This window comes from Elgaria multicarinata, chromosome 3 (genome assembly GCF_023053635.1).
Source record: "Elgaria multicarinata webbii isolate HBS135686 ecotype San Diego chromosome 3, rElgMul1.1.pri, whole genome shotgun sequence".
Taxonomy (NCBI): domain Eukaryota; kingdom Metazoa; phylum Chordata; class Lepidosauria; order Squamata; family Anguidae; genus Elgaria; species Elgaria multicarinata.
Genome location: NC_086173.1, coordinates 155,449,995 through 155,476,769, shown reverse-complemented (window position 1 = coordinate 155,476,769; position 26,775 = coordinate 155,449,995). Strand labels below are relative to the sequence as shown.

The 26,775-nt window shown below is 46.6% G+C and overlaps 1 pseudogene; it reads right to left on the bottom strand.

The window, feature by feature from the left end:
• Positions 1–8,752: 8,752 nt before the first annotated feature.
• The window catches only part of LOC134395594 (integrin-linked kinase-associated serine/threonine phosphatase 2C-like), a 44,672-nt pseudogene continuing 26,649 nt past the window's right edge, over positions 8,753–26,775 (bottom strand).

Sequence of the window (26,775 nt, the reverse complement as noted above, 5' to 3'; positions counted from 1 at the left end):
GTTGTTGTTATTATTATTATTATTATTATTATTATTTCTATACTGCCTCTGGACAGTTTACAGCAATACATAAAAATATAAAATACAACATAATAAAAACAGTCTAATTTTTTTAAGATAGAAAAAACACACACAATGTAAACAGCAAGAACAATTTAAATATACAATGTTTTCCTAATAGACCTATTCTGAAATAGATATACATAGATGCCTCATCATATACCATTGTGGTATATTGAGCCAGTGTGGTGTAGTGGCTAAAATGTTGGACTGGGAGTTGTGCCAGTCACACACTCTCAGTCCACCCACCTCACAGGGTTGTTGTTGTGAGGATAATTTGGAGAGGAGGAGGAGGAGGAGGATTATGTACCCCTCCTTGGGTTCCTTGGTGGAAAAAAGGCGGGATATAAATGCAATAATAAATAAATGAAATACAGTAAATGCCTGGGAGTAGACTTTACCTGACGTCAGAAAGATGACTTTGTTGGCACCAGGCAGACCATGGTGGGGAGTTCATTCCAAATGATCAAGGGGTTAGAGCAACTCCCCTGTGAGGAAAGGTTACAATATCTTGGCAAGTGAAAGGAGACATGATAGATTTTTGTGAACCGCCCAGATAGCTTCGGCTATTGGGCGGTATAAAAATGTAATAAATAAATAAATAAATAAAGGGGTACAAAATTATGCACGGTGTGGAAAAAATGGATAGGCAGACGTTTGTAATACTAGAACCCAATGGGCTCATCGCATGAAGTTGAATCGTGGGAGATTCAGCACAGAGAAAAAGAAGGACTCCTTCACACAGCGCACAGTGAAACTATGGAACTCACTTCCACAAGATGTAGTGATGACAGCTGAGGTAATATTGGCTTGCCTAAGACCACTTAGGGCATGGCTAGACGAGGGGGGCTGAGGGGGATGATTTTGAGATTTTATGACTGCGAGATCATCCCCCTCATCTACACACGGCACGCGACGTCCCAGGAGGAAGAGGATGTTGCGCCCGCCATTTTGGATTTTTTTTTAAAGGGAAATAAGCACACGAGCGCTCGATTGAAATTGAAACTTTTTTAAAAAACAACAACACACCTCACGCTCCCCCCACACCACCCCTGACGGGCACAGAGCTCCTGAGGAGCTCCGTGCCCCGTTCCTTACGTTTACTCACGAGGAGCAGGGACAAAACTGCAACGGCGGGCCACACACCCCGCTGTCTCGGGATCATCCCGAGACTGTGGGGAAAATCGGAATGAAAGGGTAGGGTGATATCCCGGGCCAAGGGAGGGATCGCCCCTCCCTGCTCCCGGGATGCCCTGTGTGTCATGTGGATGCACAGAGACGATCCCGGGACAATCCCCGGGATATCGCCTCATCTAGCCATGCCCTTAGTGAGTTGACGGAGGAGACGAGACAAGGGTCATCGTGATTCATAGCTCAGACTCTTAGCCGCTGCACCACACAAGCTGCCTTCAGCCTCTCCTTCTCTCTCTCTCTCTCTCTCTCTCTCTCTCTCTCTCAAACTTTCTGGAAGTTTAAGTCCTGCTCATCTCCTCCTTCCCAGATCCAGGTGAATCTGGGTCAGGGCTCGTGACTCAGAACAGAACATGGAATAAGAAACAAAAACAGGGCAATAAAATCTCAGCCTCACCCAGCGTCAAACTGTGGCCCGCAGGCCTTGGCCGTCTCTTTGGCAGAAGGGGCTGCCCTATGGCAAGCTCCCGGAGAGAGAGGATAGGCTCGGGGGTAGGAGGCTGAGGCTGAGCCGTGTGTTTTTCCGTTGTCTTGTCCAGGGTGTTGTGTTCATAGATATGGGAGAAAGGGGGTGGCGAAAGATCCCTGGGGGTTGCAAGTTACTCACGGCAGGGGAATGAGGTGAGATCAGCTTGCGAAGTGCGGGAGGGTGGGGTATGGTAGCTGGGGAGTGGAGGAGAAGAAATCTACTACACCTCTTGCCAGCTAGGAAGGCGACTTGCAGAGTCAGGAACGAAATAAACAGGGCCTCGCTAAAACAGGGCCATCGTCTGGTCCAGGTTTCCATTGCCAGCATCAGCCATCCAAATGCCTCCGGGAAATTCAGAAGTGGGGCACGGAAGCCCGCAGCCCCCTCCTGTGGTGTTTATTTTACGACAAATTGTAATTGGACCTATAGGCAGGGGAAGGAGGTTGAGAATTGACAAAGCTACGAAAGGGGGAACATGGCACCAGGCTTGTAGCCGGGGGGGGGGGGGCGGTGGCAGTGACAGGGTGGCCTGGTTCCCCTTAAATTTTCTCTGCCCCCCCTTTTTTTTTACAAACATACAGCTAAAAAGTTCACAGTGTTGTTTTGAAAAGACCTGCGTACCAGATGAACTTACTTTTTTGGCGTCACTGCCCCGACTTTTTAGGCTGGCTACGGGCCTAGATGGCATGAAGCGGTTTGGCTATTCTTGGCCTCTGAAAACAGAAGGGAGAGAAATGTATGCACAAACGAGCTGAAATGTCTTTTTGAGCCTGTTTTATATAGATGTGCCTTCCCTCGCTCCAAGTCATGGACTCCAGAGGAGAAGAACAGGCGCAGATGAGAAAAGGTGTGGGAGGAAGGCATTCCGCCCCCCCCCGCCCTGTTCCATGCACCACATGTGCGCGCGCACACACACTGCTCCGTCCGTCTTTTAGGCCATCTGTGGTTTTTCCTCAGAACCAGTGAGTGGTTTGGCTCTGTACATTTCCCCTTTTCGTATTCGGTATTTCTGATGATTCAACGAGTGATTTGTGATTTGTGGGATATTCCTGCAATGCTTTGTGGACTATGCGGTGGGAAAGTGGCGTGCGTGCGTTAACACCCGCATTTAATAATAACAACCACCTGCAGTTGTGACCACATATGAAGAGCTGTGGTGAATCAGAGCAAAGGCAAACTTAGACCCACATCCTGTTTTCTTTCCACAATAACCAGCGACATGCCTCCAGGAAACTCAGAGGCAGGACAGGAGGCAGCAACACCCAGAAGAGCCAGAGTGGTGTAGCGGTTTGAGTATTGGTCTGGGAGATCTGGGTTCTAGTTCCCACTCGGTCATGAAGTTCCCACTCGGTCATCACAGACTCACAGCCTAACCTTCCTCACAGGTGGTGGTGGTAGTGGTTGTGAGGTTAAAATGGAGAGGGGGAGAAGGTCTATGTAAGTTGCCTTGGGTTCCTTGCAAGAGGAAAAATAAGGCGAGATATAAATGTAATAATAAAATAAAATAAAATAAAATAGCACCCTCCCACAGTTGTTCCCCAGCAACTGGTAATTCAGGGGCATGTGGCAGCCTCTCTGGTTCTGCACACTAAGGGTTGAAAGGTGCAAATCCTTTCACTTAAGAAAAAAAGTGAGAAACAGTGACTGTTTTCCTTTACAATGGCCCTGTTCAGAAGACACCTTAAACCACAGCTTTAACCACAATTGTTAAGCCAGAAAGCTGGGCCGTGTTCAGAAGACACCTTAAACCACAGCTTTAACCACGGTGCTTAAGCCAGAAAGCCAGGATGTGTTGAGAGGACATCTTAATCCATGGCTTTAACCACGGTGACTGGTTAAAGTAGGGTGACCCTATGAAAAGGAGGACAGGGCTCCTGTATCTTTAACAGTTGCATAGAAAAGGGAATTTCAGCAGGTGTCATTTGTATATATGGAGAACCTGGTGAAATTCCCTCATTACCACAGTTAAAGCGGCAAGAGCTATACTTTTGTTGTTTATTCGTTCAGTCGCTTCCGACTCTTCGTGACTTCATGGACCAGCCCACGCCAGAGCTTTCTGTCGGCCGTTGCCACCCCTAGCTCCCCCAAGGTCAACCAGATTTTAAAGAGGGCAGGGCAGCTGCAGCTTTAACTGTTGTGATGAAGAGGAAATTTCACCAGGTTCTCCATATATACAAATGACAACTGCTGAAATTTCCTTTTCAATACAACTGTTAAAGATACACGAGCCCTGTCCTCCTTTTCATATGGTCACCCTCGTTAACCTTGCTGCTGATCTCACACCTCACTCCTGAAATGGCACCTCTGGCGTCTGCTTCTCTTTTTCTTCCGAAAGGAAAGGTGTGTCGCTCTCACACCTGCAGGATTTTTTTATCAGGGAGTGCTGTCTCCCTGCCAAAACCTGTGGGGTATTATTGATGCTGGTCCTGCCCCTCTACTTTCCTGTCAGATCTGGCATGCCTGCACAGTTCTGGGCACCAGGGCAGGTGTCAAAGGTGGGCATGTTTGGGCATGTGCCAGGGCCCAGGCTCCAGGAGGGCCCTCCACTGCTGATCCCTGCAATTTCCTGGCCCTGCTAGTCCTCCATCTTGCTGTTGCATTCTGCTTTGTATTTTGTATTGTCTGGTATTGTGATGTGTGTATTTTTTGTGGGCGGTCCAGAAAGCTTTGGCTATTGGGTGGTACAGAAATGAAATGAAATGAAATAGAGCCATCTTCAAATATTATTTATTTATTTATTTAAAACATTTGTATCCAGACCTATTTCATTAAGATCTCAGGGCGGCATACAGATAAAAGCATACAGTATGAAACAATAAATTTTATAGTTATATGAGATAGATTGACATTTTTACAGAAGGGAGATCCACAAAACCACCCCCAGTCACTCTGAAAGAACGAAGGAGGGCTGTGCAAGATATATAGATAGATAGATAGATAAAAATAACAAAATACCACAGAAATGAAACAGTGTATAAGGCCTTAGCTAAACCTACCTTCTATCCCACGACGGAGGAGGGAAGATCTCGCGTTGTGGTTAACGCGAGATCCCTCCTCCGTTTACATGTGAGGGGCGACGACCTCAGGAGGAGAGGCGTCGCGCCCACCATTTATTAATTTTTTTAAAGAAGGCGGAGTGCACGAACAGTCGTGCGCAAAGGTAAGTTTTTTTAAAAAAAAATTAACTTAATTTCTCTGCTCCCCCCCACCCTTCCCCCAATGGGCGCAGCTCCAGGCGAGGAATCGCGTGGAGCTGGGTCAAACCACATGGGCCACACATTCCGTGGTCTCGGTCTCAGCCCGGAACCACGGAAAAAGTGGGCCCAAAGTGTAGGGCGAGATCCCGGGGCAAGGGAGGATGATCCCTCCCTGATCCCGGGATCCCCAGTGCATTATGTGGACGCACAGGGACGATCCCTGGATTTGCCCCGGGATTTCGCCCGGTCTAGCTAAGGCCTAAGACTATAACCCTATAATGCTATCAATATATTTTAAAAGGAGAGATAGAAAGCTGGGGGCGGGGGGAACCTCTTTCCTGCCACCCCCATTTTAGGGAAGTGATTGGGAGCCAATGTGGAGTTCTACTCCGTTTCTTGTCCCCACTCAGTATAATGGCAGTAACCAGAAAGGCTTTAAAAAATATATTTCTAGAAATCATTAACCTCATACCATTATATCCCCAATAACGCTCTAATTCCTTTTCTTTAAAGTTGCATTATAAGAATGTATACATAAAACAAACACTTAAAATACCTTTCTGGTCACCATCTTGTTAAAATGACAGTCCCTGGAAAGGTTCTTCTTCTTGTTGTTTTTACTCTTGGAGAAAGCCAAATTCTGTGGATTTCTACATCTAAGTGTTTTGTTACTTGGCAGGAATCAAACCCGGGAGGGAAAGGTTCTTATGGACATGTTGTGACTTTGTAAAATGATTATTCTCAATAGCCCTGTGCAATGCACTCGGTCTGTAAACGCCTGACTGTTCCAGTTTTGTGCCTCAGTTGAACCTTTTATTCTATTTGTTTTCTGGTGTTCATTTGTTGGTTTCTCCCCCCCCCCCCACTTTTTGAATATTTGTTACTACTGAATGCACTCGGCTGGCTCTCTCCATCCCAGCCTCCCTCTAAGGAGCGTCTCTCCATTTTTAGCTTTAGAACAACCGTATTGGCAGAGAGAAGTGGAGAGGGAGAAAGGGAATGGCTTGGTTCAGACATAGCACTGTAAGATTGGAATGAGCCTTGGGCTTGTGTGACAATAAAAAGCGCCAGCCGTGCTGGATCAGATTGAGGGTCCATCTAGGGCCTTAGCTAGACCTAAAGCTTATCCCAGGATCGTCCCGGGGTCATCCCTGTTCATGTAAATGACACACAGGATATGCCAGGAGCAGGCAGGGAAGACCCCGGGATGATCCCAGGATAAACCATAGCTCCAGCTAAGGCCTAGGCTGGCGTTCTGTTCACGCTGTGGCCAACCAGCTGTCGCCCAGGAACCCATAAGCAGAACACAGTGCAACAGCACCCTCCCACCCATGTTCTCCAGCAACTGGCATACAGCCTCCGATACTGGAGGACACATACAGCCACCAGGTCTAGTAGCCATCGATAAGCTTTTCCTCCAGGAATTTGCCCAATCCCCTTTTTAAAGCCATCCAAATTGGTGGCCATCACGACATCTTGCGGTAGCGAATACCATACTTTAATTATGAGCTGTGTGAAGAAGTGCTTCTTTTTATTTGTCCTGGATCTCCCATCAATCAGTTTCATGGGATGACCCCATTGGGTTCTAAGGAGAAAAGGAGAAAAATGTCTCCCTGACCACATTCTCCACTCCACGCATCCTTTTGTACATCTCTGACATGTCTCCCCTGACTCTAGGGTGACCATATTTTGGAAACCAAAAAGGAGGACAAAATGGCCGCCCTCAGGAGGCGTGGCCACCCCAACATGCCCACCCCCAAGGCGGAGCCAACTCAACATATCTGGCCCCCAAGGGGGCGTGGCCTCGGTCACGTTTATATTTTTATTACATTTTTATACTGCCCAATAGCCGAAGCTCTCTGGGTGGTTCACAAAAAGTAAATGATAGCAACCAATGAGTGCCAAAGGCACACAACTACTATAACAATATACTAAATACTAAAAAAAGAATTAACACTTACATAAAACCATTTCTTTATTTTTATAACATAATAAACAACCACAACCAGCAATCATCACCAGCAAGAGAAGGAGCATTATTAATATTAGAATCAGCATCCATTATCATCATCACCAGCAACTGAAGGAGCATTATTAATATTACAATCAGCATCCATTATCACCATCACCAGCAAGAGAAGGAGCATTATTAACAAATGAAGCAGAAAATTCATATTAACAAATGAAGCAGAAAAATCTAGTACAATAAAAAGAAAGCCATACTGTAAAATAACCATAATCTCAAAGACATAGGGCTCATCTACACCAAGCAGGATATAACACTATGAAAGTGGTATGGAAGTGGTGTATAAAAGGCAGGAGCCGCACTACTGCTTTATAGTGGTACTGAAGTGCACTGACAACTGTTGGGGCCCACGACACATCTATACCAAACAGGATATTCATTATAAAAGTGGTTATGAAAGCAGTATATGGTACATGTCAATGGGCCCCAACAGTTGTCAGTGCACTTCAATAGCACTATAAAGCAGTAGTGTACATCCTGCATGTTATATACCGCTTTCATAGTGGAATATCCTGCTTGGTGTAGATGAGCCTTAAGTCAAAAATTAAAATTCATTCACACACACACTGAAGGTAAAATAACAGCAATACACACCTCACATATGCTCATCAAAGGCAATAAAAATTAAAATCCACACACCCCTACACACTCACCCAGCATGGAAAAAGCTCCACACCCTCCCCAAGACAATCTTAAAAAAAAAACCACAACTCCACACATACTTAACGGGGGGGGGGGGGATAAATCCATCCCACACTCACCAAAGGCAAAATAATAATAATAATATACAGCAACACCCCACAAGGCAAACAATAAAATAACATCAAAAATACAATACTTATTCACCCAAGGCATCATAGAATCATAGAATAGCAGAGTTGGAAGGGGCCTACAAGGCCATCGAGTCCAACCTCCTGCTCAATGCAGGAATCCACCCTAAAGCATCCCTGACAGATTTTCTTCCCCAGCAAAGCCTTATTTTAGGTTTACTGATGTCTTTCCCCCCCTCTTCATGCCTATAAATTATTTAAACCTTGTAAGATTCCTTCAGCAAAGGTTTTATTTTATTCTCAGTTTTAAAAGCCAAGCTATAAATAAAATTAAGTAAAACTACAGAGAGTTCAGGCGGCTGAGCAACTGAGGCAAAGTCCTGCCCCAACTCCAACCCTATCCTGTGGCACGCATTGGGTCAAGCCTTTCTGACCAGAGATGAGGAAACCCAGGTTCAAATTCCCACTGGGGGACCGAAGGCAAGTTCCTTTCCCTCTGTCTAACCTACCATACAGGGTTGTCCTAAGGATAAAAAAAAACAAAAAACAGGGAGAGGGAAAACGCTAGAAGCGAGAAACCTTCCCCAACTTGGCACGCTGCAGACATGTGATACTACAACTCCTATTATTCTCCAGCCAACATGCTGGCTTGGGAGATGATAGGAGTTGTAGTCCAACGCATCTCGAGGGGCCCAGGCTGGGAAGGCTGGACTAAGCAGGGAAAGAAGCTAATTACAGCCAGGCTGTATCAAACTGAGGGTGGAACCCCAAATATGCCCTAACTTAGGTTCTCTTCATTTCAATGGGTCTCCTCTAAGTAGGATGTTAGGTAGGATTTTACCCCCAAGGGCCCATCTAGTCCAACTTTCTGTTCACGCAGGGGACAACCAGCCGCAAGCGTCCACGCAAGGGAACCCACAAGCAGGGCATGAGCGTAGCCCTGTGCACCGCCTCATGCTCCGGGAGGCAGAACCGCCACCTCCCGCCGCCCTTCACCGGCCAAGCCCCCCACCTCCCATCTCTTTCCCCCGCCTGCCTCTCACCTCCTGGGGTCGCCTTTGCGCCGCTCCTCTATCACGGCGGTCGGCGAGGGCAGCCGGGGGAGAAAGAAGCCTGAGTCGGACCGCTTCCAATAGAAGCCGGGAGAGCCTTAAACCGCGCGTTTCCGAAACGCGGAAACGCCCGGCTTAAGCCACGCCCACCTCGTCCATCCAGGCCTCTCCTGTTGACATCATAGGAGAGGCCCAGATGGACGAGGTGGGCGTGGCTTAAGCCGGGCATTTCTGCGTTTCGGAAACGCACGGTTTAGGGCTCTCCCGGCTTCTATCGGGGCCTCTCCTTGGTCGCCATAGTGGCGACGACCAAGGAGAGGCCCCGATAGAAGCCGGGAGAGCCTTAAACAGGTTTTTTTTTTAAAAAAAATAAAGACCTTTTTTCCCGGACAAAAGGGGGGGACAGGGATTTCCAGCCGGATCCTGATTTGCCCCCCCCCCGTTTCGGGACATGTCCGGGCAGATCCGGACATATGGTCACCCAACCTGACTCACTTGTTCTCCAAGCTAAACAATCTTCAAGGCCCAGCTGGGTTCCCTCCTTCCTTATGGTTCTTGATCTTTAAATTGGACTTCAAATATAGAATAGTAGAGTTGGAAGGGGCCTATAAGGCCATCGAGTCCAACGCCCTGCTCAACGCAGGAATCTACCTCAAAGCATCCCTTACAGATGGTTGTCTGGCTGCCTCTTGAATACCTCTAGTGTGGGAGAGTCCACAACTTCCCGAGGTAATAGGTTCCATTGTCTTTCTGCTCTAACTGTCAGGAAGTTTTTCTTGATGTTCAGCTGGAATCTGGCTTCCTGTAACTTGAGCCCATTATTTCGTGTCCTGCACTCTGGGATGACCGAGAAGAGATCCTGGCCCTCCTCTGTGTGACAACCTTTTAAGTATTTGAAGAGTGCTCTCATGTCTCCCCTCAATCTTCTATTCACCAGGTTAAACATGCCCAGTTCTTTCAGTCTCTCTTCATAGGGCTTTGTTTTCAGACCCCTGATCATCTCCGGTGCCCTCCTCTGAACCCCCTCCAGCTTGTCTGCATCCTTCTTGGTGCCCAGAACAGGACGCAATACTCAAGATGAGGCCTAAGCAGGGCCAAATAAAGGGGAACCAACCAGTACCTCGTGTGATTTGGAAGCTATACTTCTATTAATGCAGCCCCAAATAGCTTTTTTTTTTTTTTTTTTTGCAGCCACATCACACTGTTGGCTCATATTCAGCTTGTGATCTACAGCAAGTCCAAGATCCTTCTCGCTTGTAGTATTGCTGAGCCATGTATCCCCCATCTTGTAACTGTGCACTTGGTTTCTTTTTCCTAGGTGTAGAACTTGGCATTTATCCCTATTAAATAGAGGACTCTCCTCTGTAAACTAGGGCAGCTGGCCACCTTACGAATTAAATTTTTAGAAAGAACGGTGGTGCTGGACTTCAGCTTGCCTGGTATCCAAGCCTCCTTGAGCTGGTTCGTGGTTGCTGGAAGGTGCAAAATTGGTAAACAATTTTTGCAAAATTGGTGCAAAAATTGATTAATTTTTAATCTTATATCAATTTTGCTGCATGGTTTTATCCTGGTTGTGCTTTTTATACTGTGTTTTGTATTTGTACTTTTAACCTGTTGGTTGTTTTATTATGGTTTTAATTTTTGCGAACCGCCCAGAGAGCTTCGGCTATTGGGCGGTATAAAAATGTAATAAATAAATAAATAAATAAATAGTATGCTCATGACTTCAGAAGGATTCTCATTTTCATTTTTACTATTTTTAGGTCCACTTTTTAATTAAGACTTCTTTTTTTGGCGGGTGGAAGGAGTAATGTTTAGTGTGGAACTACTTGAGCAATGATATCACTTGAATCAATTATGGACAACGGAGCGATGAACACACATGGACATTATCCATTGTACAGTACCAACATTAAAACACATCTGTACCAAATCCAACAGGCTCGCCTGGCGCCCACGTTGTACTCCTTCTGGCGCCAGGCAAAGATCTTCTTATTTTCCCAGGCATTTTAATTTTTCCATTTCTCTTGTTTTAAATCTATTACTGTATCTTAATTCTTGGCATTGCCGCTAAGTTTTTTTTTTTAATGTATACTGTACTTTTAAATCTTGGCATTGCTGCTAAGTTTTTAATTTTTAATTTTTACTGTACTTTTTATATTGTATTTTATCATGTTGTGTTTTATGGTTTTTGTTGTTATGACTGTGCAGACTGGAACCCTCCAAGTGTCTAAACACAAAAGCTCTGCAAGTTCGAAGATTGTTATAGAAAACTCTTTCTCAAGGGCACTCTGTTTCGTTCAGTTGTTTTAAGCCACCCAGAGAGTTCCGGCTACTGGGCAGTAGAGAAATGTAAAAAAAAACAAAAAACATAAAATAAACCACAAAAAATGTTCAGGAAAAGAAACCAAACTGGGCAATCCAGAGAGCTTTGGTTATTAGGCAGTATAGAAATGTAACAATCAAAGAAAGAAAATCAAAACCAGTCTAGTGTAGGGTGACCATATTTTGGAAACCAAAAAGGAGGACAACATGGTCGGCCCCCAAGGGGGCATGTCTAGCACCAAGGGGGCGTGCCCACCCGAACATAGCCTTGGTCACATGTCTGATTTTACAGCACACCATTAAGACAAATCTGTTCTACAAAATAATTTTAAAACCTCAATTATTAAAAAAATCCTAAAAAATCAATGGATGAACGGATCTGTTTCAAATTTGGTATGACTAAAGCCCTTCCTAAGTGCTACCATTGTGCCAAGTTTCATCTCTTTATCTTTAAAAATGACGGAGTTATAAACATTTTTGCATTAGAGCTGCTCTTTGGCTGGGGAAGATTGGGAAAATCCGGATTTCCCCTCCCCCTCTCGGATTTGACACCGAAAATCTGGGCAAATCCGGTCATATGGTCACCCTACACACACACACACACACACACACACACACACACACACATATATATATATATATATATCTTTCTCTCTTGATCCAATTCTACATGAAATACACTCAGGACAAAGTTCCACTGGGTTGGATCCAGATGTAAGAGTGAGCAGTTGCACTGCAGGAAGTGGACTTGCCTGCCCCATCCTTCCAAGGCAGCCTCTCCACCACCCTGAAAACGCTACACAGAGTCAGAAGACCCAGGCCTTAGCTAGACCTAGTGATCTAGCGGGACGGAGGGGGAAAGATCTCGTGATTTTTTTTATCATGAGATCTCTCCCTCTGTTCACACACAGTGCGCAATGACCTCAGAGGGAGAGGCGTCCCCCCAATTTTTTTAAAAGAGACCAGAGTGCTCGTGCGCAAAACGTAAGTACTTTTAAAAAAATAATTCTTTACCCCGCTCTAGAGAGGGCTGACTCCCAGCTGGTGAATCGCCCATGAGAGCTTCCCCCCACCCCACTGGTACATGCTGTGGTGTCTGGTGCCTCCTCCTCTAGGTCCAAATCTGATTCTGATTGATTACTTGAAACACCTTCTTCCAAAACAGGGGCAGTAGGGTTAGACATGACACCGGGCTCCTGTTTCTTTAACAGCTGAATAGAAAAGGGAATTTCAGCAGGTGTCATTGGTATGCATGCAGCAGCACCTGGTGAAATTCCCTCTTCCTTACCACAGTTAAAGCTGCAAGAGCCCTGCGTAGCATGACCAGTTACAAAAGAGGGCAGGGCTCCTGCAGCTTTAACTGTGGTGAGGAAGAGGTGCGTGCATACCAATGACACCTGCTGAAATTCCTTCTTCTATACAACAGTTAAAGATACAGGAGCCTCCTTTTCATATGAGCTGTGGAGTGAAGGAGGGGGGGATCCTCCCAAACTGGGGAGAGGAAAGTTCCGCGAGTGGAGCCCTTACCTCTTGCGAAAGGCAGATCCTGGATCTAACCCTCTGCATTTCACGGGACTTCATCCCAGTCCAGAAAAATGTGCAACCTCAATTTGAACTTTAATCATGTCATCAAGGCTTTTTTCCAGATCCGGTCATGCCACTACATTGTTAATAGAGCGAAAGGCCTATTCTAACATGAAGCAATATGGGATACATCTCCACCTTCCTGCCGCTGCAGCAGCCATTAAACGGATGGTTAACTCTCAATCTTCGTTGGCATCAGAATCCTTTATGTAAACCCACAATAAGAAAATTAGGTCACCTTCAATAACATGTCTGCTCATCCCATTGATCATATGGAGAACTGGATTCCAGAATGCCTTCATCATTGTGCATTACCAGAAAGAAAACATGTGAACGAGATTAGCAGCGGGGCAGGGTGTGTGTAGGGGACCTGACTCCGCCAGAGAATGATCATGAGAGAGAGAGAGAGTGAGAGAGCGGATAAGCCTAATTTAGACTCCCTTGGAAGAAGGTCGAGATAAAATGGGGTGTCTGTAAAATATGTTCCGCGTTCACATGCGTCAGCAACCAGGCCGAAGCAGCCACAATAATGGCCATAGATCACCCAGAGGTCTTTCTCTGAATGGCACGCATCATTTCTTGTTGGGAATCATGGAGCTTAGGGCCGGCCTTAACATTAGACGGAATGACGGAGCTGCCTCAGGTGGCAGAGAGACAGCCCCACAAGCCATGTCCCCTGCTCCCCTCAGGTGAGGTGGAAACTGCAGACTTATCAATGTTGAAGTAAGAATTGAGGGTGGCCCTGTGTCCTCTTTTACGGAGGACAGCTCTCGGTATGAAGGGTTGCCAGGATCTCTTCTCGATCATCCCGGAGTGCAGGACATGGAATAATGGGCTCAAGTGACAGGAGGCCAGATTCTGGCTGAAACCTCCTGACTGTTGAAACAGTACGACAATAGAACCAATTACCTAAGGGGGTCGTGGGCACACTACAGTCATTCAAGAGGCAGCTGGACAAGCATCTGTCAGGAATGCTTTAGGGTGGATTCCTGCACTGAGCAGGCGGTTGGACTCGATGGCCTTATAGGCCCCTTCCAACTGTGCTATTCTATGATTCTATACTTCTATGACTGTTCTCTGTTTGAAGGCATCTTCTATTTAAAAGTCTGTCCAGTCCAGGACTAGGTTAAAGAACCACCAGCAGGGAGATCTGGGCCTTGACCGTGGCCATCCACAGCCTCTGGTCAGCAGCCTGACCAAGGCTAGGGTGACCATATTTTAGAAACCAAAAAGGAGGACAACATGGTCGCCCCCAAGGGGGCGTGTCCAGCACCAAGGGGGCGTGCCCACCCGAACATAGCCTTGGTCACATGTCTGATTTTACAGCACACATTTAAGACAAATCTGTTCTACATAACATCTTAATGTTAAAATCACTGAAATAAAGAACAAGTGAGAGATTCAATGTATCTGAAATTAATTTCACTCACTCCTACTTTTGTAGGTTTTGCTGTACTTTGAAGCTTTTGCTATACTCTGTGTGTTACATTCTCCCCTTCCCTCAAATATCTTTTCTGACTGTATCTTCACTCATTGCAAGCTGCTGTTGTTGTTAACAGGATTTGCTACTGGCCCCAGATCTGTTTCAAATTTGGTACGGCTAAAATACCTAAAAGCTATAATGGTGCTGACTTTCAGCTCTTTATCTTTAAAAATGACAGTTTAAAAAATAATAATTTTAAAACCTCATTTTTTAAAAAAATCCTAAAAAATCAATGGATGAACGGATCTGTTTCAAATTTGGTGTGGCTAAAGCTCTACCTAAATCCTATCAGGGTACAAAGTTTCATCTCTTTATCTTTAAAAATGACGATTTTAAAAATAATAATTTTAAAACCTCAATTTTTAAAAAAAATCCTAAAAAATCAATGGATGAACGGATCTGTTTCAAATTTGGTATGACTAAAGCCCTTCCTAAGAGCTACCATTGTGCCAAGTTTCATGTCTTTATCTTAAAAAATGACAGAGTTATAAGCATTTTTGTTAATTCCCATTAGAGCTGCTCTTTGAAAAAAATCCGGATTTCCCCTCCCCCTCCCGGGCAAATCCGGTTATATGGTCACCCTAACCAAGGCGCAATTGTCACCTGGTCCTAGTCTTCCACACCAGGGTGAGATTTACCATATTTCTATTTTTGTGAACCGCCCAGAATTTTTGTGAACCGCCCAGAGAGCTTTGGCTATTGGGCGGTATAAAACTGTAATAAATAAATAATAACAAATAAATAAATGTAAATAAACATTATTAATTCTACATTTGCATCTATGCATGTAAATTAGGTACACCAATCTTATGCAAACCAGTGAGTGCCCTCTTTTTTGGAGATTCATAAGGGGGCTGTCTATACACAGGGAAAGCCCTGCGGTGGCTGCAGATATGCGCTGCGTTAAACTGCGCGGGTGCCACTCTGCAGCCACGGCGGGTCTTTCCCGCAAAGCTGTGGATTGAAAAAGTTGGGGATTTACCCCCGGCTTTTTCAATCAGAGTGATGTCAGTATGGCGGTTCCAGTGTCTGACGTTGCTCTGGGGTCAACCCAGGGGCAGCGCCTGGTAGAAGGTGATTGGCGATTGGTCACCTTCCACCAGGAAGAGGGTTTTTTTTTTTTGGCTTTGGTACCTGGGTGGCCGCCCAGAAACCCTGCGCTCCCTCCTCAGCGTCAGGATTACGCGACACCAATTCTGGGAGAGGGAAAGCGTGGGTTTTTTATTTATTTATTTTTCTTTCTTTATTGCATTTATATACCGCCTCATAGCTGAAGCTCTCTGGGTGGTTCACGTAAGATAAAACATTTAAAAACGATATACAAAAATCAATATGCCTTTTTTAATGGTGTGCTGCTTTTAAGATGCACTGGTTTTAAACATTTGAATTAGTTGTATGTATTTTATGGTGTTTTTATTTGTGTTGTACCCCACCTCGATCCAGAGGGAGAGGCGGGTAACAATTAAATATGTTGTTGTTGTTGTTATAGTTGTTGTTATTAAAACCCACAAAAACATACAAAATTCACATACATTTAAAACTACTATACCAACTTTAGAAAAGATGAGCCAAAAAAACCAGACCCAGGCTCATTACATATTGCTAAATGCCTGGGAGAAGAGAAAAGTCTTGACCTGGCGCCGAAAAGATGACAATGTCGGCGCCAGGCGGGCCTCATCAGGGAGATTGTTCCACAGTTGGGGGGCCACCACAGAGAAGGCCCTCTCTATTGTTGCCACTGTCCGAGCTTCCCTCAGAGTAGGCACCCGGAGGAGGAGGAGGGAGGTGGCACCAACCTGGCGCCATGAAGACGGCCCCAAGGAGTAAGATTCAGCGCACAGCCAGCCCAAACAGAGCAGAACCAAAAAGAGAGACAATGTCACCCTAACCCGTGACTTAACATGTGACCTGAAACGTGAGACTTCAAATGGTGTGTTACCATTCTGGTCACTGTACCAAAAAAAAAAAAGGTCTTGTACAGATGGAAAAAGTGCAGAAAAGGGCAACTAAAATGTTCAAGGGGCTGGAGCATCTCCGATATGAGGGCAGGTTACAACAGCTGGGATTGTTTAGCTTGGAGAAAAGATGCTCAAGGGGAGACCTGGGACCTTGCTAGACCAGGCCTTAGCGCGCCTTCCAACCCGGTTTCCCTGCTGTGCGTCCAGATGACGCACAGGGGAATCCGGCGGCAGGCCGCAGTGAGGCCTGGTCTAGCGCGCCATAAGCGAATGCCGGAGCTGGGGGAAGTGTGGAGACTTCCGCGGCTTTTCGCGGCTCCTTGCTTACTCTCGAGGAGCCGCGAAAAGCCGTGGACCTGGCACAGCGCTCATAGGAGCGCTGTGCCCATCGGCGGGGGGGGGGGAAGAGAGGGGAGGGCGAAGGATGGGAGGGTGGGTGGCACGGGGGGAGGGCGGGTGCGATCGCGCCGCTCGCCGCCCAAGCAAGCAGCCGAGCGGCGCTTGCCCAGGCAATGCCGCCCCATCCCGGGCATTGCCCAGGCAAGCGCCGCTCGGCTGCTTGCTCGGGCGACGGCGGCGCGATCGCACCCGCCCTCCCCCTGTGCCACCCACCCTCCCATCCTTCACCCCCCCCCCCGTTTTTTTTTTTAAAGTAAAAAAGCCACTTACCTTCCCGGAGTCTTCGGGCCACCCGCGGCCCCTTTAAACAAACAAACAAACAAAAAATGGCGGATGCCGCAGGGCTTGCGTCCTCCCTGCGGCTCCGCCGTCTGGAAGCCTGGGCGAGGCGCGCTAACGTTAGCGCGCCTTGGCCCCGCCTCCCTGCCGGCGTGAGCCGGCAGGTCTAGCAAAGCCCCTGATAAAGGTATATAAAATTATGCATCGTGTGGAGAAAGTAGATAGAGAGATTTTTTCCTCCCCCTCTCATAATGATAGAACCCAGTGTGGTCATATCCCATGAAGCTGATTGGTGGGAGATTCAGGACAAATAAAAGGAAGGACTTCTTCACACAGCGCAGAGTAAAACTATGGAATTCACCACCGCAAGTTGTGGTGATGGCCACCAATTTAGATGGCTTTAAAAGGGGGTTAGATAAATTAATTGTGGATAAGGCCATCAATGTAAGAGAACATTAAGCTACAATAGGCTGGCATTTGGGGTATTTTGGCCTGGCCACTTTGCCCTTGGCCCTGCCTCCTTCTGTCTTTGGCCACACCCACCACTAGAATGCAGCCCCTGAGAACTTTTCTGAAATTGAATTTGGTTCTCAGGCAGAAAGAGGTTTGACATCTCTGGGGCTTATCTATATGGCTTGTTTACCCCGACCTAAATGTGCATATTCACATTTCAGGACACATGATGCAGCCGTCCATTCACCGTAGTGCTGGGTTTTCAACATGAAAATGCGCATATTCGCATTTGCAATTTACTGCGACTTTTGGATTACGTCCAAGTTTACACTGCATTACAGTTATGTGTCTTTGAGGGAGTTAAATTGCATTTTGACATGTGGGCAGAGCTTTGAGGGTAGGACAACGTGATTGGCCAATTTCCCGATTTCCCACCTATCGGCTGCCTCGTTCCTTCGCGCCATTTTTAGTTGGAATTCTCTGATTCTGCTGCCTCGTTCCTTCCCCCCTGCTCCGGTTTGTCTGTTAATGAATCTGCGGAGCTCCGCATATACAATTTATAGCTTCCACCATCTCTACTCCGTAGTATCGTACCATCGTATATGCATATATGACCACATGCGAAATTTATAACGGCACTATAAAAAAAGTTCAGGAAACCCAAAGCTGAAACAAACCTTCCTCTCCTCCCTGAAGTGAAACAGACCCTGGGCCATTATCTGAACGTCTCTGTTGAACTGGAACTGGGACAGAACCAGAGGGGGGAAATCAGGTTACTAGTTCAGCATGAGGATTATACGTAAGATGACCGTGGGTCCTTATTTTCAAGGGACAGTCCTGTATTTGAAGGTGACCTCTGTTTGAAGGGTTGTTCAGTCCAAGGCCATAGCTAGACCTAAGGTTTATCCCTGGATCGTCCAGGGATCAAACCTGTTCATCTAGGTGACACACAGGGGATCCAGTGCTCAGGCAGGGGCGAACCCTGGATGATCCCAGGATAAACCTTAGGTCTAGCTGTGGCCCAAGTCTGCTTTAAAGATAAAGAACCCTGTTGAAAACAACAGAATGAAATTTAATAGGGATAAGTGCCAAGTTCTACAGCTAGGAAAAAGAAGCCAAATGCACAGTTACAAGATGGGGGATACTTGGCTCAGCAATACTACAAACGAGAAGGATCTTGGAATTATTGTAGCTCACAAGCTGAATATGAGCCAACAGTGTGATGTGGCTGCAAAAAAAGCAAATGCTATTTTGAGCTGCATTAATAGAATTATAGCTTCTAAATTGTGTGAGGTACTGGTTGGTTTTCCTCTATTCGGCACTGGTTAGGCCTCATCTTGAGTACTGTGTCCAGTTCTGGGCATCGCACTTCACTTCAAGAAGGATGCAGAGAAGCTGGAGGGGGTTCAGAGGAGGGCAAAGAGGATGATCAGGGGTCTGGAAACAGCCCTATGAGGAGGGACTGAAAGAGCTGGGCAGGTTTAGCCTGGAGAAGAGAAGACTGAGGTGAGACATGACAGCACTCTTCAAGTACTTGAAAAATTGTCACACAGAGGAGGGCCAGGATCTCTTCTCGATCCTCCCAGAATGCAGGACACGGAATTATGGGCTCGAGTGACAGGAAGCCCAATTCCGGCTAGACATCAGGAAAAACTTCCCCACTGTTAGAGCAGTACGGCAATGGAACCAGTTACCTAGGGAGGTGGTGGTCTCTCTCACACTAGAGGCCTTCAAGAGGCAGCTGGACAAGCATCTGTCAGGGATGCTTTAGGGTGGATTCTTGCATTGAGCAAGGAGTTGAACTTGATGGCTTTATAGGCCCCTTCAAACTGTACTATTTTATGATCCTATTAAGGGAACATAGGGGCCTTGAAGTTGCCCATCAGCTGTTAGCACCTGGACAGGAGATGGAGCAGGTGCATAGGCCACCTGGTCACAGCAGGGTTCCCCTTTGAAGGAGGCTAGTAAAAATAATAATTGCAGACTCGTAACATTCGTAGGCTCATTTGCAAGGTTGAATCCATCTACAGTTTCTTTTTGGTTTGCTTCCCACGCACACAAACCCATACAACAGACTAGCATGTTTACCTGCAATCCGCCCCCCCCTTTAAAACTGGCTCTCTCCCACTTTCCTGCCCTGTAAACAAACATGTTCACACAGATGACAAGAAGTTGTTAGCCTCATCTGTGAATATGTCCTAGCTCCTCACCGCCCCCAGAGAAACCCGGCTCAGGGATTTTGGGAATCTCATACACAGCATGAGCTGGGGCAGTGGAAAATCTGATGTCTGGTGTTTGGAAGGGTGATGCAGGCATGTTCTGGGGAGATTCATTCTCCTCACTTTCCCTTCATCTTATTCCCCCTGGTCTCACCCTTCCCTTTTTTTCTTTCTTTCTTCCTTTCTTTCTTTTTTGGTGCACAGCTCATTAAATCGCTATTAACTTGGGGAGTCTTCTGCGCGTTGACCTCATCCCATCGCTATGGCATCTGGACGCTGCAACATCTGGAGGCGCGATGCAGATGTTTGGTTGCCCCGGCAACCGACAGGCTGGTTGGTAAACAAACGCAAGGGAGAAACTTTTCCTTCCTTCCTATCGTCTTTCCTTCCCTTTCGCAGCAAAAAACAAAGCCGGCCTTCTCGTTTTCCCGGCATAGCTCTTGGCTTCGAGCGGAGGGCAAAGGCGTCCAGAAGGTTGCAGAAAGGGGGTAGGTAGGAGAGGTGGAAGCCAAGAATCCCAGTTTTATGGGCCTGGAATCAAAACAAGGGGTTTTAAAAAAGGGAGCATTTGCAACGCACACAGCTTCTGAGTTCTCCACACCCTTTGTCGTAACAAGAGAGACTGAAAGAACTGAGCATGTTTAGGCTTAACTCTTCATCACAACAGTTAAAGCTTCAGGAGCTAGTATGACCAGATATATTAATTTGTATCCCGCCTTTTGCCCAATACTGGGCCTCAGTACTGGAGCGTGTTCAGAGGAGGGCAACCAGGATGATCAGGGGTCTGGAAACAAAGCCCTATGAAGAGAGACTGAAAGAACTGGGCATGTTTAGCCTGGAGAAGAGAAGATTGAGGGGAGACATGAGAGCACTCTTCAAATACTTAAAAGGTTGTCCCACAGAGGAGGGCCAGGATCTCTTCTCAATCGTCCCACAGTGCAGGACATGGAATAATGGGCTCAAGTGACAGGAAGCCAGATTCTGGCTGGACATCAGAAAAAACTTCCTGACTGTTAGAGCAGTACGGAGGTTGTGGGCTCTCCCACACTAGAGGCATTCAAAAGGCAGCTGGACAACCATCTGTCAGGGATGCTTTGAGGTAGATTCTTGCATTGAGCAGGGGGTTGGACCCAATGGCCTTATAGGCCCCTTCCAACTCTACTATTCTATGATTCTATGTCTGAGCAGTTACCAGGCTAGGTTTTGGCTTTACCATTCTTTTTCCTATTGTGGCACTTAAAACACTTCAGAGTAGCCTTCCCCAGCCTGGCGCCCTGCAGAGATTTTGGACTACAACTCCCATCAGCTCCAGCTACCATGTTGCGATGGGTGAGGATTGTGGGGGGGTGTAGTCTGATACCTCCGGAAAGCACGAGGTTGAGGAACGTGGCTTTGGATCAGGGTGCGGGCAACTTCTGGCACCTCAATGATGCTTACGTCATGACCCAGCATCGTTCCAGGTGCATTATGGGGAAGATAGCGCTCCCTATGGATGCCTGCCATTTGCCCTATCACCACCACCACCACAGATACAACTCAGAACAATGTTATATCACACAATGCTGTCATTCTGGGGCTTTATTGGAAAATTAAAAAAAATGGCTTCTGCCAACCCGAGAAGCCAGAAGGGCCGGTTAGTGCTGCGTTCGAAATTTGCCCGTATCTCTTGAGAATATCCAAATCCAGTAGTCGCAGAAGTGTGGGAGGCGTTCTTACTCAGCCCTGCCGGAGTGTCTCTCCCGTTGTAGGTGTTCATGGGTAAATTAAAGGAATGCTATTATAGATGTGTGTCCTTCAGGATTTTAAAACGCTGTTGGTAGCCATGGGGGAAGGTAGATTTTTGGCAAGAATGCGGAACCTCAGACTTAAGAGGCCAAATCCAGCTCATTTCGGACCCCAGTCCGGCCCTCCAGGTTTCCCCAGAGAGCTATGCCCCTTCCCTGGCTCCACCCCTTTGGCCCCAACCACTGATCGGGGGGGGGGTGTGTTCCCCAGCTTTTGTGTAGTTTGTCCCCCTCCCCCATTCTAAACGATTGAAATGTCCTGAGACTTTAGATTCTGGCAGTAAGAGCTTTCAGCTACCTTCTTCTGTTGTTTTTCACGTCCGCACCATTGGAAGGTAGATTTAAAGAGATCCATTACAGTAAATGGATTTGCCCGTGTGAGATGGGAGAAGTAGAGACAGTGAGTCACGTCCTACTTTACTGTAACTTTTATCAAGACCTCAGATCCTCTCTTATATAACCCCACTCATACAAAAAATTCCAGGGCGGCCGGATGAATTCGACCTAGAGTATCTCTTGTCAGACCTGAACTTTCAGGTCATGGCTAAAGTGGCCAGATTTAGCAGAGCAGCTGTAAACCGTCATAGAGAGGTGATAAATTAGCATCGTTGAACGTTCTACAGTTGGGGTTTTCTCATGTTTTCTTCAGTTGGTGCTGGTGTAGTTCGACTTTTAATCTCTCAGTTTTAACTCTATTTTTCTGTTGTGTTTTAACTGTTTTTTATTAAGATTGGGAAAGGAGTACGGCAGGGTTGTATACTCTCACCTTACCTATTCAACTTGTATGCAGAACACATCATGCGACGTGCTGGGCTGGACGAATCCAAGGCTGGAGTTAAAATCGCAGGAAGAAACATTAACAATCTCAGATATGCAGATGACACCACTTTGATGGCTGAAAGCGAGGAGGAGCTGAGGAGCCTTATGACGAAGGTGAAAGAAGAAAGTGCAAAAGCTGGGTTGCAGTTAAACCTCAAAAAACCCAAGATTTTGGCAACCAGCTTGATTGATAACTGGCCAATAGAGGGAGAAAACGTGGAGGCAGTGACAGACTTTGTATTTCTGGGCGCAAAGATTACTGCAGACGCTGACTGCAGCCAGGAAATCAGAAGACATTTACTTCTTGGGAGGAGAGCAATGACAAATCTTGATAAAATAGTTAAGAGCAGAGACACCACACTCAACAAAGGTCCGCATAGTTAAAGCAATGGTGTTCCCCGTAGTAACCTATGGCTGCGAGAGCTGGACCATAAGGAAAGCTGAGCGAAGGAAGATAGATGCTTTTGAACTGTGGTGTTGGAGGAAAATTCTGAGAGTGCCTTGGACTGCAAGAAGATCAAACCAGTCCATACTCCAGGAAATAAAGCCGGACTGCTCACTTGAGGGAATGGTATTAAAGGCAAAACTGAAGAACTTTGGCTACATAATGAGAAGACAGGACACCCTGGAGAAGAGGCTGATGCTAGGGAAAGTGGAAGGCAAAAGGAAGAGGGGCCGACCAAGGGCAAGATGGAGGGATAGTATTCTGGAGGTGACAGACTTGACCTTGGGGGAGCTAGGGGTGGCGACAGCTGACAGAAAGCTCTGGCGTGGGCTGGTCCATGAAGTCAGGAAGAGTCGGAAACGATTGAACGAATAAACAACAACAAAATGGTTCATTTTTTCTGATATGCTGGTTGTTTGCCATAATAAACTTGCCTTATTGATTGATGGTTATTTTTTGTATTTTGGACCCACCCCCTTCTGCCTTCAGTCCCACCCGCCAGTGGAATGCAGCCCTGGAAAGCTTCTCCAAAATGGGATACAGCCCTCGGGCGGAAAAAGGTTCACACCCCTGATTTATAGTCACATTTCTGCCTCCTTTCCTACTTGTTCTGTGTCACCTGCAGACAGATGCGTCCTACCCACAGCGTGTTTTTAAGTCCTCTGCATACCATGTTTTCCCACAGAGATGTCTGCATTTGGGAATGGCCATGCAGGAGTGTCTCTTCAGTCCAGCCTTCCCCAATGTGTTGGACTACAACTTCATAAGATCATAAGAACATTAGAAGCGCCCTGCGGGATCAGACCAAGGGTCCGTCTAGTCCAGCATTCTGTTCACACAGTGGCCAAGCAGCTGTCGACCAGGGACGAACAAAGTAGGTCATGGTACAACAGCACCCTCCCACCCATGTTCCCCAGCAACTGGTGCACACAGGCTTACTGCCTCGGATACTGGAGGTAGCACACAACCATCAGGGCTAGTAGCCATTTATAGCCTTTGCCTCCAAGAATGTATCTAACCCCCTTTTAAAGCCATCCAAATTTGTATCCATCACTACATCTTGTGGTAGTGAGTTCCATAATTTAACTTCTATCATCTCCAGCCAGCATGGCGATGACAGGAGGGTTGGGGAAGAGCTGTGTTGATCCCGTTTAACAGGCATGGCTCCTTCAGCCAGGTCCTCCTCCTAGTCCACATCTGTGTGACATCTGCAGCGCAGACGTTCAAATACATACCATGGAGTCAAACTGATCCTGAACCTGAAAATATTCAATGAACCTTTAGTCGTCCCTGCCTACCAAATGAACTTGTGCTGGATCGCCGAGATTAAAACCTCCCTCCCCAGTGTGCATGTATATATGTTCAGGGGTGTACGTATCTATCTGTCTGTCTATCTATCTATCTATCTATCTATCTATCTATCTATCTATCATCTAAAATTATTTGCATGCTGACTTTAAGGGTGGAACCCTCTCTTGTGTATGTGTGTATGCACACATGCACATATATGTGGGAACATATGTAGGAGCATATGTGACCCACCCTGCCCCCGTCATGGATAGCAGATGCAGCCCATCGGGCTGAAAAGGTTGTGCACCCGTGCTCTAGAACAGGGATGGAAAGCCCCTGACTCCCTGGCCTAATCCAGCATGCAGAGGTTTTGCATCTGGGCTGCAGAGACCCCTTGGAGGAATGCCCCTGGAAAAATCCCTGCCGTTATCTCCAATCTCAGGTTGGAGATAACACCAGGGATGCTGATGGCGGGTAGCTGATAATGAGAGGAGGGACTGTTATTCCTAGTTCTACTTGGATCCTTTCATGTGGCATGCACCACCCCTATGGGAATGAAGCATGGGACTCGGATAGTGCTGGCAGGAGCATCCAGTCCTCCCAGTGCTAGCTGAGTCCCTGTCCAGATCTAAACCTTGTGTCAAACCATTACGAATGTGGAATAAAAAGCAGGATATAACACTATGAAAGTGATATATGGAATGTGGATTGTGCCCCAACAGTTATAGAATCATAAACTCATAGAATAGTAGAGTTGGAAGGGGCCTATAAGGTCATCGAGTCCAACCCCTTGCTCAATGCAGGAATCCACCCTAAAGCATCCCTGACAGATGCTTGTCCAGCTGCCTCTTGAATGCCTCTAGTGCACTTATCAGTGCACTTCAATAGTGCTATAAAGAGGGAGTGTATGGGCATCATCAGATGGGGTGGGGGGAATCACGTTCTATTTCTTCACACAGGGAAGAAAGAGGAAGCAAGCAGTGACCACCTGGCCCATCGAGTGGGCATTTTTTTTTATCATGCTACTTCTCCTGCACACAGCAGGAAATGGCAGCAAGTTTCACCATAGCCCCCCCAAAATGGATTTTCTCTGTCTTATTTTATGATGGAAAAAAGACCAGAAGGAGCGGGAGACGTGCAGGAGGTGGGGTGGGTGGGTGATGAGGTGAAATGAGTGTGGCCACGCCCACTGACTATATCCAGCCTTCCCCCAGTGCAAATTGGTTCAGCACCCCTGTTTCAGGGGCATGATTCCCTCAGAGCATGGGAGGTCGCGGTTTGGGGAAAACTTCCTGACTGTTAGAGCAGTATGACAATGGAAAAACATCAGGAAAAACTTCCTGACTGTTAGAGCAGTACGACAATGGAACCAGTTCCCTAGGGAGGTGGTGGGCTCTCCCACACTGGAGGCCTTCAAGAGGCAGCTGGACAACCATCTGTCAGGGATGCTTTAGGGTGGATTCCTGCATTGAGCACGGGGTTGGACTCGATGGCCTTGTAGGCCCCTTCCAACTCTGCTATTCTATGATTATATGGATCCCAAACAAGGCCTTCTTACAGGCCTGGGTTAGAGGAAAACAGGCTGGTTCTTTCAGGGTGTAATCCTATGCATGTTCAGATAGTAAAAAAAAAAAGTTCTATAACTCCCAGCATTCACAGCTGGCTGGGGAATGCTGGGAGTTAGGACCTTTTTCTTATCTGAACATGCATAAGATCCAGGGTTTTTCAAAGCACATGCTTTGGGCACTGACGGTTCAATTCTAGGCAATTCCAGTTGATATGGAAAGTTCCCTCTCTGCCTATGTCCAGTTGGACTCCCCTCCTTCAGGAGCAGGACAATCCCATTAGCCCTGTTCCCGGTCCACTTAATTTCTCTCTCTTTTCCCCTCTTCCCTCCTGGACTCCTTTTCCTTGTGTGTCATGTCTTCATTAGACTGTAAGCCTGAGGGCAGAGACCGTCTTTTTTGCTAACTAATTGTATGCCGCTCCGAGAGCCTTTTTTTTGGGCGAGGAGCAGGGTATAAATATGATAAATAAATAAATAAATAAATAAATATGTCCCTGAAGGGCCTCTGCCAGTCGGACTAGACCGTTCTGAGCTGGATGGGCCGATGGTCTGATTCAGTGTAAGGCAACTTCAGATGTTCACATGATCTCAAAGTTCCCAATGCTTTGGAATACGAAATGACGGGCTGTGTTCTTTCCATCCGGCGGGTGCAGGTCCACCTTGTCATCGGCTCCCGCCTGCCAGGTTGCAACGTCTCCGCTCTTGGCTGGCTGGGGATGTTTTCCTTGTGATCTAATTCTGTCCTCTTTTTGTCAGGGCCCCCAGGGTGGAGGTGGCAAGAGAGGCTTTTGGTCCAAGAGGTTGAGTCGTTGGCCCTTTCCGTGGCCAGGAAACTCTGAGAACTGCTTGTCATGGGCTCCACCTTCTCCCATCCTGGGTGGGCTGAGCTGCCATGCCTCCCAAGAGGCCAAAATTAGACGACACAGGGGTGGGTTTTATCCATGTGTCTTCCCTATTCTCATATAATGCCAGAATGGGGTATATTATTTACAGAAATGAGACCTGCAAAAAAAAAGTTCCACTGTATGTTCCACTGTACGTTCAGACAAGCGTTTTATTACACGCTCATTACGCCTCATTTACTGGATGTATACTGTTGTTAAATGGTTAAAGGGATACTGTTGTTTTTATACTGTTTTTGATGTTTTTGATGGTTTTTAAATTTTGTATACTTTTAATGTTTACCATTTTTAATTGTTGTAAACCGGCCAGAGATCTTCGGCTGTGGGGCAGTATATAAATGCAATACAATAAATAAATAAATAAATAAATAAATTTACGGATGTTCACAGGTTCTTTTGATGACAACGTCCACCTCCCAGGCATCTCCCGCTTCTTCTTGCCTTTTTTCCGTCACAAAATAGACGCCTTTAAATTCGATTTTTTTAAAAATGGAATTTGCCGC